General features: G+C 42.7%; 1 protein-coding gene across 3 annotated transcripts in view; it reads left to right on the top strand.

Annotated features, from left to right (window-relative positions):
- The window catches only part of LOC126425101 (eukaryotic translation initiation factor 5), a 113,683-nt gene that overhangs the window by 44,166 nt on the left and 54,113 nt on the right, over positions 1-15,404 (top strand). The window contains exon 1 of one of the 3 annotated variants that reach the window (XM_050088025.1): positions 11,194-11,329. The exons of the other annotated variants lie outside the window; for them this stretch is intronic. The gene's annotated coding sequence lies outside the window, so the exon portion shown is untranslated. Of the gene's footprint in view, positions 1-11,193; positions 11,330-15,404 lie in introns of those variants that run through there. 3 annotated transcript variants of the gene reach the window in all.

The raw sequence follows: 15,404 nt of genomic DNA on the forward strand, positions 1-15,404 counted from the left end.
GTCTGTATATGGGGCACTGAGAATCCGCGGGAAACAACCCAGTATGAACGTGACTCGCCTAAGGTGAACGTTTTCTGTGCCATTTCAGCCAATAAAGTTTTTGGTCCCTTTTTCTTCGAAGGTGCTACTGTAACTGGACTACAGTATCTGGAGATGTTAGAGAATTGGCTGTTCCCTCAGCTCGAACAAGAAGCACAAAAATTCATATTTCAGCAGGATGGAGCGCCACCACATTGGCACTTATCTGTCCGTAACTACCCGAGGCGATGGATCGGCCGCCAGGCAGTCCGTGACAGAGCACTTCATCACTGGCCTCCAAGAAGCCCTGGTCTTAACCCCAGCGATTTTTTCTTATGGGGGTATGTTAAGGATATGGTGTTTCGGCCACCTCTCCCAGCCACCATTGATGATTTGAAACGAGAAATAACAGCAGCTATCCAAACTGTTACGCCTGATATGCTACAGAGAGTGTGGAACGAGTTGGAGTATCGGGTTGATATTGCTCGTGTGTCTGGAGGGGGCCATATTGAACATCTCTGAACTTGTTTTTGAGTGAAAAAAACCTTTTTAAATACTCTTTGTAATGATGTATAACAAAAGGTTATATTATGTTTCTTTCATTAAATACACATTTTTAAAGTTGTGGTATTCTTTTTGAATCACCCTGTATTGCTGACTGAAGTTGTTCCTCATCGATGTTGTATTCATAGGATGATGAGTTTTTAGTTTTGTGAATTGTAGGGAAAACACTGCACCAAATCAGTAGCTCTGAAAGATAACTATTTTGAAATTTTTATATTCGAAACGTATTCAGTTCAAAGACCGTAAACGTATGGCCTTTACGCCGTAGAATGAAGACACGGCCTAAAGCAGTGGTCGTCATTGTTACTTGCTCAAGAGCCAGTACTGGCATTGTGGAACACACCTCAGGCCGTATGTCTGTACCCCTAGGTACTGACGTTTAAGCCGGCACCCATTCGGAATTCTTCGTATCGACGTTCTTTTTCAGATTGTTACGACCTACAGCGATATGAAAGTTGTGGCACTGTCTGACTGTTCTACTCGTTAAATTTTATTACAATAGCCTTTCTTTCAGATTTCTTGCTATAAATATATACCGAATTTGAAGACAATCGTCCCTTTAATGCTCGTTCTTCAATCTGTTACTTCTGTTTCAAAATTCATACCACATCCTCTAAGCCCGCATAGGCCGCGCTAGTTTCTCCTTTATCATTAGATAGGCGACCAACTTTACTTAACTCGCGGCCGTATTCATAGACGTCAATTAAAATTATGCGCATCTTAAAATAATCTCGGCAAGCATTTGCTGTCGGTGCCGTCTTCAGTCCGAAGACTGGTTTGGTGCAGCTCTCCATGCTACTCTTAACGTGTACGAGCCTCATCATCTCCGAATAACTACCGCAACCTACAACCTTCTGAAACTGCTTTCATCTCTTGGCCCTCCCTCTACACACACACACACACACACACACACACACACACACACACACACACACACACACACACACACACACACCATTCCAATACTAAATTGGTGATATTTTGGATGTCTTTTGTTATTGAGCCCTAAAACTGCATTTTTTGGGAATATCTTAACGTTAGTTGTTTTCGGATTGGATTGTTTGTTGTAGACGCGTATTACTAAATAAGGTTGAGAAAACTTTATGCTGGCCGCAATTTGACCACTACTTTTCTGAAGAGTCTCCCGAATGTTTGCGAGATGGCAGCTAGTGGAACCATTAGAGGAACACCAGTAACGTAGATACCTAAATAAACGGAGTAGTTCAGTTTGTCGCAGTTTCATTTATTTAAACATGTGTCCATTGTCAGATCTTGTAAAATCTTTGACTTCTAGTCCTGTACGTTGATGTTCATCATGATCTGATGACGCCTATATAACCGAAACCGGTTTAATCACAATGTGAGATGCTATTGTAAGCATTTCTCGTTCCGGATGCGTTGGTAAGTGAATTCTAGTGTGTTCTTATATATACTGTCAGCATTATGATCTAGTGTAGATCCCTTCAATCTTAGGTGCAGCAGCGTCCAGTGTTGTTGCATCGACAACAGGAGGGGACAGAAACGTGTGGCGCCGCCTGGTCGCAGCCCTCTTATAGTGGTCGACCGCGGAAACACACTACAGTGAGGCGTAAAAATCGCTTTTTCTGAAATTACTCGCCCTCAATTTTTTCGGAACCAGTTCTGAAAAACGCCTATTCTACTGTGATGTCCATGGTTTTCGAAGGATTCAACTTGTCCTGGAGGTGATGAAATCGCTACACACGCCTTTTTATCGATATAAGTGTGAAAAATTCCCTATGGTGACAAATCAGATGAATGTTGGCTGGGAAACGTTCATTGTTTGTTCTCCGTTGAGTGTTCATTCAGTTCGACCTGCTGTGTGGCCGTCCGTATTCTCACGAAGAAGAATGATCCTACGTATCGGTTGTTTTCTTGATTTCGTCGATAAACTGTGCCAAAAATTGGACATTCACCACGCAGTATTAAATGTTGTTCCATCCTCTAGAGCAATATTCGTGAAACATCCACTGTCACACAAGAAAAAAGTGGTGACTGCCTTGGAAGGGCTCCGCGGACGAACCATTCAGAACATCCAAATACTTGCTTGCTGCAGAGTTCTTGCATTTTCTCTGTCGTATTTCGAGCATTTCGTTGCGCCAGTTCACAAAACTATTTCTAAGCTTCGGTAAAATGTGGCGAATTGCCAACAAATAGTTCTCTCAGCTAGATTTTCGTACAAAAAAGAATGCAGTGAACAAGCTGCTCCATAATCTGATAAATTTGATAGTTGAAGTCCATTACTTCCGCTACAGTGTTGCCACATAGACTGCCGTCTTCTGTTCGGTTATAGGCGACACACAAACACGGCTATTCATGTAACGCTGAGCGGCCGCCGCTAGGTATGACGGAAATGAGATTCTCCGTCGACAAGTGACTGAACTACGGCAGACGCCATATTGTAGCCCTGAGTTTAAACTGATGTCCTAAGCCACCCGTAACCTCGTAAAGTGCAATGTATTCTATCCAAGAAAACGGTGCAGCAGAACTATAATCACTACTGCTTTGTTAACAACGGTTAAATCTAATCTTTACGAGCAAACTAGAATTCCTCGCCATCATTGGCTATCTGAAACTTTCCTCACTTGGGCTACACGAGCTGCCACGTTACCAATCGTTGAGCAGTCCTCATTTGGCTTATAGGCGACAGGAGCAGATTCCAAACGGAAGAGGAACGATGGGAGGAAAAATACTATCTTGAAAACGACGCAGCAGAGAACTAGAAATAAAAAAATGCATTTAAACCAATTAATTGAATGAAAGTAACTACGAGCAAACCTACGACGTTCTACACGTAGGGTTAATAAGCTAACCGTGCGCTACACCACAATCTTGCATAAGCTACTGTAGTTATATTTATGACCATGATAACCCAGTTGCAACGATGACTCCACTTAGCAGTGACTCGAGTCGTAGGAGGTTGAGAAGGCGGCAGGAGCGTGAAAAGCAGCGTTCCGTACGGCCGCAGAGGACGGGCTCACGTCACGGACAGTGATAAGGCGCCGTTATCGCTCTGTTCTCGTAACTGCCCTCCTCGGTCAGCGGCAGAAACGCTAGAGCCAGCAGCTGTTACAATGTGAAGGTGTCGATATTAAATATCGGAGTATGCGTCATGAGAGATTTGAAATGCAACGCCCACATAAAATTAATCGCCGGTGAAGCGGCTGCCAGACAGATTCATTGGAACAGTCCTCAGGAAATGCAGTTGAGGAAGGAAGTAGCTTACAACACGCACTCGTAACAATATCTGAATATTGCTCGTCAATCTGGAATATCTACTACAGCACTTAATAAACCATCGATATATTGACATTTTCGAAAAGAAGTTCCACCGTTATATCGATATCGAATTGGCAACATAGTGCCTATATTTTTATATTTTTTCGCAGTTTTCGAGAAATATTTGGAGTTGTTCAATTGAAACTGTAGTAAACATCATTGTACTTCCACTTTTTGTAGGAGCCTCTCTTGAAATTTCATCACGTCCAGTCTTCCTGTAAGTGACACAAGGTAGTAGTCCGACTGTACTGGGGAAGTGTGCTTCTTCTTCACATCGCCATTCTTAAAAAAAAATTCTGAAAATGAGCAAAAGCCAAGTAGTTTACCTTAATTCCATTTGTTTTCTTTCCCAGCGGTATTGGTTCAGTTTTGTCATTTTTTAGCTCCCGATTCCAGATCCTTACAATATTTTCTAGAACACAAACTGTTATTATTATTCCTTAATTTTGGTTAATTTTTGTAGTACAACCAAGGCTTTTTTCTTCGTCTCTGGTTTCATCACTTCCGTCACTAGGTCTAGCAAAGGCAATCTTAGTACTTCGTATGGAATGTTGAATTTTATAGCAGCATACACTGACTTATCTTTCTCAAAATGACTTGTTATATTTAGATGTCCTTTTCTTAATACATACATGTGGCATGATCAGAAAACGAAAACAAAGTTCATTGTCCATCCTAGCGTGGAATCATACCAAAATTACCCCGTATTTATAAACTCTAAATAAATAACAAACTATTAGTGATATCACTAAGTTTGCTAGAATTGAGTTTGGTTACTGTATCCTAGGTGGTTTCTCAACACTGCCTCTTCAACTAAAATTTTATGTCTTCATTCCATTTTTAAGAAAAATATTTCAAAATAGCACTATCATTGTGTCCAACTCAAGTTATTTACACCATATTACAGCCACATGTGAAACGTAGAATATGACTATATATTAATTTGGATTATAGGAAGATCAGATTAACTATTATGAAAAATGGTCATACTCAAATTACCCCAGCCGACTTTGTGTATTACCGAATTATTAGTTTAATAAGCCACGGTTGGAAATAACGTGTATTTTCTGCAGCCTGCTGGAGCGATAGTTTGGGTTCCGGAGGATTGTACGATCGTGCAAGGCCATGCAGACTATTAAGACGTTTTCTTATAGAATTGACGAAAAAAAATCTAAATTTACATAATTATTACATTTAGAGAGAGAGAGAGAGAGAGAGAGAGAGAGAGAGAGAGAGAGAGAGAGAGAGGTTTTGGTAAAGTGGAGTGGAATACAATCTTTCAAATTCTGGAGATACAAGGAATAAACTGCAGGACACCGGATGGTTATCTACAACTTTTACAGAAACCAGACTGCAGTTATAAGAATGGAAGGACATAAAATAGCAGTGGCCAGAAAGGAATGAGTGTTGTAGTTTGCCTTCGGTGCATTGATAAGGTAGTAAAGGAGACAGAGGAGAACTTCGAAAAGGGAATTAAGAGTTCATAGAGAGAAAAAAATTTATTTACCGATGACATGAAACCATGTCAACTCTCACTTGACATGGATTATATATTGAAAAGATATTACAAATGGAATATGAAAAAGTAACCAAAACTAGGCAACGCTGAGGTAGTTAGATTACAAAATGATACCCTGAAGTAATGGAGTTCGCTGTTCGGGCAACAAAACAATTGGCCATGGTCGAAGTACAGACGATATAAAATGCAGATCGGAAATAGTAACAAAAGCGCTTCCGAAAAACGTTTTCTTCAACGTCCAATATGAAGACCACTTTCTGGAATGTTGCCTTACGTGAAAATCCAGTTGGACAGTAAATCTATATTCAGACATAATTTTCGTAAGAAATGTGACTAAATATAAGTTAAATGTTTGACACTGTAAATTTCTCCCATATCCTATTCAATAACACCTCATTATGTGACCTAATCTTCAGTATTCTTCTGTAGTGCCATGTTTCAAAAGCTTGTATTCTCGTCTGAACTGTTTATCGTCTTTCACTTCCATAGACTGCTACTCTCCATACAGATACATTCGGAAAAGACTTCCTCACACTTAGGTCTATATTCGATTTCAACAAATCTCTCTCCTTTAGAAACTCTTCTTGGCAGTCTCAATTTTATAGCCCGTCTGCTTCGGCTACCTGAATACCACAACTCATCTATCACTTTAAGTGTCTCGTTTCCTAATCTGATTCCCTCAGCATCGCCTGATTTAATGAGACTGCGTTCATGTCCCTCTTAGTCTTGGACATTGTCCATTCCGTTCGACTGCTCATCAGAGCTCTTTGCTGTACCTGACAAAATTAAAATGCCATCAGTAAACCTCAGAGGTTTTTATTTCGTAGCCCTGTATCTTAATTCCTTCTCAAAGTTTTTCTTTGGTTTCTTTCACTACTTCCTCAATGTACATTTTGGATAACATCGGACAAAAGCTACAACAATGTCTCAGTCCCTTTTCAACCATTGCTTGTCTTTAGCGCCTCTCGACTCTTGTAAGTGCTGTCTGGTTTCTGTAAAATTGTAAATAGCCTTTCACTCACTGTATTTTACTCTTGCTGACTTAAGAATTTCTAAAAGTATTCCAATCAACTTTGTCTCGCGTGTTCCTGTATTTCTCGAGAATCCAAACTGATCTTCCCCGAAATCGGCTTCTTCCAGTTTTTCCGTTCTTCTGTAAAGTAGTAGTTAGTATTTTGTAACCAGGACTTAATAAACTTGTAGTTGTGTAATATGTACACCTATCATCAGTCTCTTTGGGATTGGAATCATTACATTCTTCTTAAAATCTGGGGGTGTGTCCGCCCCTGTAGCTGAGTGGTCAGCGCGACAGACTGTCAATACTAAGGGCCCGGGTCGATCCCCCGGCTGGGTCAGCGATTTTCTCCGCTCAGGGACTGGGTGTTGTGTTGTAGTAATCACAATCATTTCATCTCCATCGACGCGCAAGTCGCCAAAGTGGCGTCAAATCGAAAGACTTGCACCAGGCGGGCGGTCTACCTGATGGGAGGCCCTCGTCACACGACATTTCATTTCATCTGGGGGTGTTTCGCCTCTCTCGTATATCTTGCACATCAGATGGAGAGTTTCACGGCTGGCTCTCCCGTAGGTCTGATTGAACGTCGTCTTGTCTCGGGGCCTTGTTTAGACTTGATTGAAACAGTAGATAAACACTATTGCAAGGAATAACCAATTCAGTATGGGAAGTGTGGAGTGTAAAAATTGTAGAGGGAGGCAAAGGCTGTAGATTGCAGTAGTTCAGCTTAAATGAGGGGTTTACACAGGATAGATTCGCGTGGAGAGCTGCATCAAACGCTTTTTAGGACCGATAACGGCAGCGAAATTGGTCCGTATCGAGGGTTCTGCGGTCGACTGCATTGTCTGGGAGGGCTCCTCACCTGACAGTGGGAACTCTGTACTGAGGCGTATTCTACTTCACGTGTGTCGGTGCTGCCTTTCGGTAAACAGAGTAGTAGAGTCTTTCCCGATTCTTCTCTGCCGTAACGTACGATACATAATGAACTGTGTGTCACGCGTTTTGACAAGGTGGCTGGCTGTATTGGCGACAACCCAGCAGCAACTTAACATAGGACCGAGAGACAGCTGTAAGCTGCTCCTTGTTTGTGGTTCTGGCACTTCATGCAGCTTCACGTGCATATGTTACCTGCCAAACCCGATTTTAGGATGAACTAGTTTCGCCTTGGTCAACTCGTTCATCCTGTTACCGATAGTATAAAACAGTTTCGGCTAGCTCTAATCAGTTTATCCTAGTTAGAATTTACATGCTTTAAGATAAACTGGGACGCCCTAGTCTGAACTAATTTCACCTAGTTGGTATCTTTTATAAGGTTTCCAAAGTAAACTGATTAAACGAATAGAAATAAAATAGCCAACGATTCATTAAAGTTATTTATTAACTAATCAGTGATTTCACATCTATCACTAGATCAACTTACATATATCCATCCACAGAAATCACCTTATCTGCAATTTGCTTATTTACTTATTTTGCAAGGTTTACTGAGGAGGTATTGAATAGAACTGGGGAGAAGAGGAGCTTGTGGCACAACTTGACCAGAAGAAAGGGTCGGTTGGTAGGACATGTTCTGAGACATCGAGGGATCACCAATTTAGTATTGGAGGGCAGCGTGGAGGGTAAAAATCGTAGAGGGAGACAGAGATGAATACACTAAGCAGATTCAGAAGGATGTAGGCTGCAGTAGGTAGTGGGAGATGAAGAAGCTTGCACAGGATAGAGTAGCATGGAGAGCTGCATCAAACCAGTCTCTGGACTGAAGACCACAACTACTACTACTTTGCAATTCTAAGTGCCACCAGAGTACTTTGTTTTTCTTAGTTTGTTTGTTGTGCAGTTTTTCATGCAACTGCATTTCACAATGCCTTGCTCTGGTACAACGTTTCGTGGCTGCAGACCTTAGATATTTCAATATCCTGCTTAATATCTCCCACATCTAAAAACTTCTGAATGCAGACGTTGAAATCAGTTCTCAAAACAGTTAAAACAAATGTTTTAATATTACAAAAATTATGGAAAGTTTTATTATATCTGCAATAATGTTTTTGAAGTACGCCATGTTTGGTGCCTTCTTCATAAAAGCTGCCATCAGTCTTTTGAAGTATTACCTCGATTCTGGTGGATGAGATTTGTCTGAAGAAGCTTTCATTCTTGTAGCTTGTTGTATTAAATTGTCTGTCGCAGTTTTCCTAGCATGTTTAATGTCGTTTGTGTCAATTTTAACAATTTTATCACTGTCTTCGTACTGTTCAGTATTACTGTCATCTTAGATTGCCTTCTTCAGGTCATCTTCATCCTGAATATCATTTATGATTTCTGGAGGCAACGAGGAAGTGGAAAGTTCTATTCTAGGTTTGATTCCGAATAATGCTTTGTAAGGTGATTGTTTTACGCCAGAGTGGGGAGCTCGATTTTTCATGAATTGGACATCTTAATCCTTCCGATCACTTCGACGAATTGTTGTCCTTTACCCAAAAACTTACATATTCCATGTCTTGGTTGGCACGTTGAACAGAACCGTGACTTTGGCTGTACCTTGGTTGTCCATGCACAATTTTTAGTTTTGGCCAAAGTTCTGCGAGTTCACTTATAAAATTAGTGACAGATTTCCTGTCATTATCAGATTGTAGAGTGCACGGCGCCTTTACAGTTAGGAATATGTCATTCAAATAAGCTACTTCTTCAGCCCTCTTTGATATTAACGCACCAAGGCGAACAAATTTTGTGAGATAGTCTTGGTAAACTAGAATAAATCTTAAATTCCCGTCTGGTTGGGTTTGGAAATCAATCAGATCGACTTGGCATCTGCTATTCATATCCGAATGGAGAGTAGGCTTTGAAAGTAGCTATTTTTTGTCGACAAACATCACACATTGATAAACAGAGGCATATTATTTCCTTTTTGATATTGGTATATCTTTTTGATGTCTCGGCTAACATCCTATCGTCACCACCACGGCCCACAGCTACATGGGCTGCGTCAGTCACATCATAAAGTTCATCAGCTTGGAACAAAGTATTTTATATTCCATACACACCGTGCAATGAGTTTTTCACATCACCAATTTTCAAAACAGTAAATCGTTTCTCTTTCGTAATGATCTTTTTCAACTTTCTTGCGTCTTCTAATTGTTTAGCCAAATCCGCATATTCGTCTATTGATAACACAATATAATTCTTTTCACTCTCAAAATTACCTCCAGAAACTTTTCTCTCCACAGCTTTTGATTGGCTTGTCTATTACACGAAGGTGCATTCATGAGGAAGCGCCTCACAATTATACTAAGATTATAATAAAATCTTTTAAACGCAACCAGCAACTTCACACGTGCACTCGTCGATGCAAAATACTGTTGAAAACAAAGAACAGTGCCAGCGAAGAGCTGTTGAGAGGCGCGAGGGGCGAGCCAGAGTGATTCTGGAATTCCCCGATCGTACAGGCAGCGACATGAGTTCCGCTGACGTCAGACTAGGGAAAAATTACTGATAAAAATAAAAAAATCCGATTTTATTTCTGTTCCTTTCCCACGTCATGTTAATAAGAGTATTAACTGTTCTTAATTTCTTTTTCCTGTCACTCTTTCCTCACGTGGAATCTCTGTGCAAGTGAATTTCATTATTTTTGTTATGAGAGCCGAACATCGAAAATTGTCGATTTATCGCTTAGAACAAAAGACGAACTAATCTGTTTGACAGTCCAGTGGTGTCAGAAAAGTTATTTTCGTTATGTAGATTTTTGAGTGACAATCGCCATATAAACGTTTAAAACATAAGTTGTTATTGCACTGTGCACTAAATAGCGCAGGTGAAGATGTGAGAAGGAATTACAAGTAAAACGAAATCCCAGCCAAATGAGGAATAAAAATAATAAACGAATGAATGCAATAACACGGGCAAGAATATAAAATCATAAAAGTGGAGAAATTTGATATATCAAACATAACAATAGTCACATTCAAAAGATCCCAAGTGGAAAAAAATAGGAAAAAGAAAAAAAAATTTTGTTGATTAGTATTATAGAGTAGTTTAGATGCACCTAAGTTGATTCGAATCAACAACCTTTAGTGTTAGTACTCCACGATAATCGTTAAGCTACGGCAGTTGTCAGAATAACATTAGTAATCCAAAGCTCTAGTGCATCACGCGAAATTCCAAAATACTTTTTCCTCGATTACTCGCAAACGAGGGCTCACAAGAGAGAAAGGGGCCGAGTGCATGGTATGATAACTGCGAGCTTAGCCTGCATCACCGTATGTATAAGTTGTTTCAAAATGTCAGTCCTGCCGCTGGGGACCTGTTAGTTTGAGGAGACTTGGAAGAACGACCAACGACACGCCCTCACTGATACCCTACCGCCGGTACCTTCTAAACTTAACGGTAGTTCTTCTGCATGTCTTGCAGGAAGGATATTTAAGGGGAGTGACGTAGCCAGAGCCTGACTGATTTTAGTTTGTCAGGCAGTCTGATTGTTCGGAACCCGCACGGATAGTTTCCTCTCACCACACACAAAGAATAGGCCGGGAGTGACTAATATTTGCTCAAAGCACCCTCCGCCACACAATTAGTAGTAGACGGATTGTGTGCCTTTTGTGTTGGCGCAGCATTTCGGGAAACAGCGTTTAAGGCAATTGCGGAGCGTGGGCGTTAGCGACGTTTCCAGACCGTCGACCGTGCTGCCCCCTGGGCTGGCACCCCATTGGCCGGGCGGCGGTCGATGGATCGATAGCTCGCTCGCTCGGCAGGCCTCCCCGGGGGTTGCGGCCAGTGGCTCGGCGGAGGGCAGTGGCGGCAGGAGCGGAGAGGCGGCCTGCAGCGAGTCAGTCAGCAGTCAGCGGCAACACCACCGTCCGTCCGTCCGGCCGGCGCGGGAGCGAGGTTATGTGTGGCGACCAAGGCTGCGGCTTTGGATGTAGCAGGTTGGCTGGCGCCCCGTAGCCGCAGGCGCCGCCCCGGCTGCGCTCACTGCTGCTCCTTCCTCCGCTAGCACGTAGGCACTCGGATGTATTCGCCATGAAACGTGCCGGTTCTTGTGAAGGCAGAAATTCTGCCTCGTCGTGACTGTGTGTGTCTAGAATAGCGCGCTCTCCGCGGCCGATCTGTCACGGAAGACAAGCTAGCGAGCGGCTCGTGAGTGCCAGCGGACCGTCAGTTTACCTCCTTATATCTGGTTTACACTTTACCTAGTACATATGCACATACGGTTTTCTTGATTACAGATAACGCAGTGGGGTAGTGCAGAATGATGGTCTGTAATAATGCTGCTAAGAAGTAAAGGTGCTAATCGAACTTAGCAACAAGTTGAAATAATCCAAGCGGTCTTACTTCACCTGAATATCAAATTGTGGAATACCAATTTCGCTACCACTGGTAATCATACCAGCTTGATTTCGCTGACAAAAGTTACTGGTAGCTTATGTGGATCCTGCAGTCTCGGCGGACAATGAAAAGTGTCCACTTACTGCCTGCGAATAAGTTCGTGTTTCTCAGTAGCTCGCTCTCAGCTTTTCATAAAAGCTTGACTTATCTCGCTAATTACGTAGCTTTCCTATTACCACGTGTCTTCAACCCACTTCATTTGAAGGAAGTAAATACATGTCTGTATTGTATATTTCATTCCATTTTAATTTAACCGTGCTTAAGCTGAATAAGCATTTTAGTATGTCGTTCATTTGCTCAGAGTAGGAGGGCATCGTTAGTGATGTCACCGGGAAATTTACGAAATTGAAGAATTTCGTTAATGCACTTCCATAGTAGTGCACACCGTGTCATTTAATTTTTGCTGCAGTTTTTGGATGTCATTGTTACTATATAAACCATTAGGTATTACAGTAAACTGTGAATCCATATCAGAAGTTGGTAGGAGCCTCGCTAAAAACGGTGGCAACGTAAGTAATTAGTACTAATATGATACAGGCTTTTGTAATATCAGCTTACTTATTTCTCAGTGTTTCGGATGAGATTCTCCACATCTGATGGTTTCTTTTCGTGGTGCACGATGGAATTGTACCGTTTACTTCGTGAGAGGTAAGTGCCAGTTTTTATGCACTGAGAACCCCTGTACGAGGTTATCGTGGCGTCTGTGTGCTGGTAGGAAGCACTGCGATCTTTGAACTAGGCACACAAACGGTTGCTACAGTCTTCTCCAGCTGTTGCTAGAAGTCTACATCTCGGCGGTATCTCGATAACTTCCCGCAATCGCCGGACAGTCCTGTTCGTGGAAGTCAGAACTGAGATGGCTTCGTTGGTCGTGCTGAGACTGCCATCTAGTCGCGGAGCTGCCCGGTGAGGCGCCGGTGTCCAGTGGCGGGCACGTCCCCATTGATCTACGCGCAGCAACTCCCTCCCACGCGCTGGCCGCGTGCAATCAATAGTGGCACTGCCGCCGGCAGCGCCAGCATGTCTCCACTGGCGCCACAAGAGGCAGGTCTGTACAAACAGTTGTCTAACCTTGTGTAACGTTGCATTCGCGAGGTCCGGGAGTCATTTTGTTCAACTTCGAGCTGTATCTCTCTTCCTCCCTGGTTTCGTTTTGCTGCTCTTTCGACGCGTACACTGTCAATAGCTACGCGCCCGATTTTCTGCAAATCCTCTACGATTTTCCTTATTCTCGTCATGAGAGTTATGAATGAATGGTATTGAACCATCAGTTTGTTACGGTTGCAGAATACAATTAGATTTTGCAAAAAAAAAAGACATGTAGCAGATTGGGGAGGATGCGTTTCAGGAGACATGTAGGAACTCACGAGGCAGTAGACTACACTGGCACTCATGTCTTGAAATAGGCCCGTAATATCGCGTGGGGCCGCCTCTGGACCTGCGGACTGCAGTGAGACGGCGTGGAAGTGTCTAGGAGTCCCTGGTACTCCTCTGGAAGCAGCTGACACCAAATAGTTCGCAGAGTGACAGCCAGTTCTGGTGTGTTCTTGGGTGCCGGATCTACGGTGCGGAGCCTGTGTTCCAGATATGCTTGACAGGGTTAAAATTTGTGCTCTAGGGTGGCCATCTCTGTCTTTGGACCTCCACTGCATGTTGCTGGAACCATTCCCGGACGACGTTGAGCTATTTGGCGGCGCATTATCGTCTTCGAACTCTGCAGAACCGTCGGTGTTGGAAGGGCGATAATGGGTGGAGATGGTTCCCAAGCAGCTCAACATACCTTGGTCTATTCAGACTCCCTTTCAGAATTAGGGGACCCAATCTGTCCCAGGAAAATGTATCTCAGACATGACATCACAGCCTCAGGCCACACCTTCTTGACTCTGGATCCATCAATCCGTGTGGTCTACGCCTCCCATTGCCGTGGTGTAATTGAAATCGTGATCTGGTGCAACAGTATCACGTTACGTCATTTGTTCCAGTGCCCACCCACTGGTGATTTGCGACAAAGGCAAGCCATTGTGCCCGATGACGTCGGGTTGACAGTGGCACCCTTGTACGGCGTCGGCTCCCATACACCGTGGAAAACATTTTTCTTCGGATTATCCACTGGGACACATGTCGTCGGTCACGGCTGGACGGCCCATAGTTAAACTGTTGTGGACTGTGAAGCCGAATTTCTGCATCACTGCCGAAATCGAAATTCCTATCTGTCTGGCACCATCCACCGTACCCCGTTCGAAGGGCGTCAGCACACGACGACGTTGCGCGTTGGACAAATCATTTGCACAATCACTTCTCAGGAGGTCTTCCATATAGCCTTGGCTGGTACAGTAGTAGTGTGGTGCACATACAACTCACGTGTGCCTTGTGTGCCCCACTATCCCGAGACATTTGCTAAGTCATTGTACGCCGAATCTTAGACGTGAAAACGCAAGCTCTATATTTTTACCATTGTAGAGTTAGATAACGCTCCTGAGACGTCCAAATTGTGCAGTTTTCGAGGATAAAATACAAGAAGCAAAACACTTGCAACTTGTCCAGAAATCAGGTTTACGACATGTCTAGTCAAACACGGAGTGAGATGTCATTCGATCTGAACGTTGAGCATTTTAGAGACATGGACAGTCTTGAAAATTGTTAAGATTAAATCAATAATTGTAAAACTCGATTAGTGGAATGTAGTCGAAGTAAATCAGGTTATGATCGAATTAGATTAGGCAAGGCAGTAAAAGTAATAGATGAGTATTTGGGCAGCAAAGTAACTTTGTTCGGAGTAGAAAGAGTATAAAATGCAATCTGACAGTAACAACATTTATAAAAAGGAATTTTTAAGATTTAAATTTACGTGCTAGGAAGTCTTTGCCGAAGGTGTTCGCAGTGTAGCTTTCTACGGAAGTGAAATGTGTTCCAGGAAAGTTGAAACAAAAAGAGAATACATATAAAATGTGGAGCAACAGGAGAATGCGGAGTAGGTTGATCGATTGTATAATTCTTGAAGAGATACTCAGTGGGTTGGGGAGAAGTGATAAAGCTCAACTCCAGTAAAACAGGGATTGAGTTACAGGACACATCCCGGGTCATAAAGCAATCATCAGTTTTTCTAATGAAAGGAGAGGGAAGGATAAATTTTAGAGGGAGACAAAGGCTTCAATACAGTAATTAGGATCAAGTATATGTAGTACTTTGCACCACTCTAAGCGTTACGAGTGCAGTACTTAATATGACCACGAAAGCGTTCTAACTTCTCAACCAGTGAAAAACTTTACGCAGAGCTTGTGTCCTGACAGCGATTTTAAACACTCTCTAACTCTAAAAAAAAGTACCCGGCCAGTTCATGAGTCGCCTTTTCTAAAACAATAGCAATGCAACACCTCATTAGCGCCGTGTGCCTGTCATTTGTCAAAACGTAAAACGCGACCGCCGTAGCAGCTGCTGTATGAAGTATCATCACTGCTGGGGGAGGAAAGGGGAACGACGGTTGGTGGAGAGAAGGCACTCTGAACTCAGATCGCGGGACGCACTGCATAGCGTGGTGTTTATACCCAAACAGTTGGTCTCCCATGGGAAACCACATACATCAAATCCCAGCCTCTCCAAATTACACTTAGCGCT

Source organism: Schistocerca serialis, chromosome 10 (assembly GCF_023864345.2).
Source record: "Schistocerca serialis cubense isolate TAMUIC-IGC-003099 chromosome 10, iqSchSeri2.2, whole genome shotgun sequence".
Taxonomy (NCBI): Eukaryota; Metazoa; Arthropoda; class Insecta; order Orthoptera; family Acrididae; genus Schistocerca; species Schistocerca serialis.